The sequence below is a fragment of the Clupea harengus genome, chromosome 12 (genome assembly GCF_900700415.2).
Source record: "Clupea harengus chromosome 12, Ch_v2.0.2, whole genome shotgun sequence".
In the NCBI taxonomy this organism is placed as follows: domain Eukaryota; kingdom Metazoa; phylum Chordata; class Actinopteri; order Clupeiformes; family Clupeidae; genus Clupea; species Clupea harengus.
In genome coordinates this window covers 10,377,624-10,380,480 of record NC_045163.1, presented here as the reverse complement: position 1 = coordinate 10,380,480, position 2,857 = coordinate 10,377,624, and the positions used below count along the sequence as shown (strand labels likewise).

The 2,857-nt window shown below is 40.4% G+C and overlaps 1 long non-coding RNA gene across 1 annotated transcript; it reads right to left on the bottom strand.

The window, feature by feature from the left end:
- Positions 1-1,039: 1,039 nt before the first annotated feature.
- Positions 1,040-2,282, bottom strand: LOC116222829. Its single transcript, XR_004164796.2, has 2 exons — positions 1,816-2,282; positions 1,040-1,127 (listed from the first exon to the last, which is right to left on the bottom strand). It is a non-coding gene; the product is annotated as an uncharacterized LOC116222829 (long non-coding RNA).
- Positions 2,283-2,857: the final 575 nt, after the last annotated feature.

The following is a 2,857-nucleotide window of genomic DNA, read 5'->3' as shown; positions in this document are numbered from 1 at the left end:
AAAATAGTGTAGTAGCCTCACTACAATTTAGCCAAGAATGGGTTCAGGGTTTCCACATGAGCAGGGCACACTATAGCCTGCATGGATGGGTCTCAACTTTACAAGCTAACTCATAAGAGATAAGTGACTAGTGGGGTTATCCAGATGAGAGCTTGTGAAGTCAGATAATCCATCTGTCCAGTCTTTCAAGTTCAACAAATTCAGTTTGAAGGAGGCAAAAGAAACAAACATGTGAGAGTGCTACAATATCATTTCATAAAAGTCTATGCTCCATACATGTTTAAATGTATTATCTTCTGTACACAATACCTGATCCCTTTCAATGGTCAGATTTGTGTTGTCACAATATTTTGGTTTTGGATCATATGGATGAGATATCTTGTGTGTACAAATAATGATTTAGTGACAACAAAAACACTACAATTTTTCTCAAGGTGTGACTGACAGTTTGTGCCCTAATAGAATCAAATGCTTTGCCTGTGATAGATGACAGCCCAAATCCACAGCAAAACAAATATGCCATGCCTGTCCAAAACATGCTAGTAGCATTATGGTTCATGGTTCTATACCATGTTTACTCATTGCAGTTCATGTACAATCATTTTGTTGTCTTTTTTTTTTTTTACTTTTATCAGTTATTACCCAACCTAAGCCATAAAATACCGGTTATAAAAATGCAGACTAGCTCAAACTGGCAAACTCACTAGTCAGGAAACTGAAAAGACATTGTGCAGGATGGGCAGACACACAAACACACAGTTCAACACCTTTTTCACCCATTCAGCGGTTCTTGTAATTCCCTTAGACACACACACACACTTTAACACGTCTTTCACCTGCTTAGCCGTACTTGTAATAATCCCAAGATGCCTAAACACACACACACACAGTGCATCAGTCTCACCTGCCCTGTTCAGCCAGTACTGTCCCTTCATCCTTCAGACGCTCGCTCCTGGTGACACAGTCCTCCAGCAGGATCTCTCGTCTGCGTTTGATTGCGTGCAGCCAGTCCACACTTTCGGGCTCAATGTCATCCTTCTTCTCCTCAGATTCCTGCTCGAACTGCTGCACTGTTGCCTTGGAAACCTTCTCCCCAACCTTCCTCTTCCACCCAAACGAAGCCATTTCTACCAGGAACACATAGAACTGATTAATTACAGTCAAGTGGGCTACTGCTACTGGCAGTGAACACGCCTCAAGTATTTAACACTATGCCCTTGCTGAAAAAAAGGGACTTTTCTTAAAATGCATGTCATAGAGCAACTTGTCACATGAAAGCAAGAACCTGCTCACTCAAAATGACATTTTATTGCAGTGATTCTCAGCTATTGATTTCATGAAATAATAACTTGCACTTTCGTTTCATATTGTTTCGTTAACCTGCAGAGTGCAATGTCTGTCTTCAGCTCAGGTGGCCTACATACTGTGTGTTGTGAACTGAAGTTTAAACTACGCAACCAAGTGCTCAGCTACAGGCCTACTATCTATGTGAACTTGGCAACATCCTTCGGATATCCAAAAATCTAGCTAACGTTGCGCATCAAATCGTGATTAACCTAGTAGCCAGCCATAGAACCACATTGTACTGTGGAAGACTGTTCGAAAGGTTAGGTAGCATGCAATTCGCTTCTGCTTGAATGTTATCTATTGCCAGCAAGCGGCCTGACCCAGTGAGTAATGTTTACCTTACTGTTTAGCTAACTAGTTAGATGTATAAAATAAAACGAACGATAATGATTGTTCCATTGACATTAATGAATACTATACATAAGGACAAGCAATGGTAACAGACTGTCAAGATGCTTAAATACTTACTAAACTTATGCAAAGTGTAGTCCAGTCAGTGTTTTGACATGAACAAGAGCAGCTGGCGCCATCATTTACGCCTGCAGCAAAAATGAAACTACTTCCTGGTGGCGTTCCTTTTTTCAGCCTTCATAATAAAAGTCTCCAGTAGGCGCATACTGTAACAAACGCAGCATTAAAATCGTTATATAGCCCGAAATGTGCTTGTTGTTGATCACACATTCTTGTTTAAATGCTCTTGGATGCTGATGTTAATGTTCATTATATTTTCTTGACATTCATTTTAAAACACAAAAACTCCCAGTAGATATATGTCCTACTCTTTACTGGTTACTCATAGGCATTTTGACTGCAGCTGTCTCTAGAATTTGCCAACTGTTGTCTTTCGCATGCAGTCAGATATTACCCTATTTTATGATAGGCCTCCTCTGAGAGGTCTCAGTCAATTTCTGTATTCCAAATTATGACAGCATGCACGGCCAGGATCGAAGAACTGGCTTAAAGATACAGTCAGCGATTCGGTTTCACAAAAGGTTGTTGATATTTATGCTCAACTGCCAATCAAATTACATACATGTTTTATGAAGTTTTTTTTTTAGCGCAAACACTGAACAGACAGCTAGATGACCTTGAGGAGCAAATTTGACAGAAAGAATCACAGACACCTTGAGCTATATGTGATGTGGAATAATGTAGTGGGGAGAAGGCTGTACGAATATATTGTGAATAAAATTGTGAACATTGAAATTGAGGTCCACTTTAAATATTTTCCCAAACACTGTTCTGTCTGCCATTATAAATAGTCATGTTCTTTAACCTGTCTCTCAACAGAAGGAGCTGATCTCTGTAATACTTCTGTGCCCCATTGCCAAGTGTTGCTTACTAGGGGCGCTGCCTTATTACAGGAATCAGTGCCTTGTGTTGAGTGGTAGCCTGAAGATGAGCTCTGCCTATTTGTAATGGCATGACAAATAAGTGAAGGTGTAACGCCTGGACAAAAATATACCACTGAAGACCAGATAGACCAGGCACTGGACCCAGCTCTCTGCTC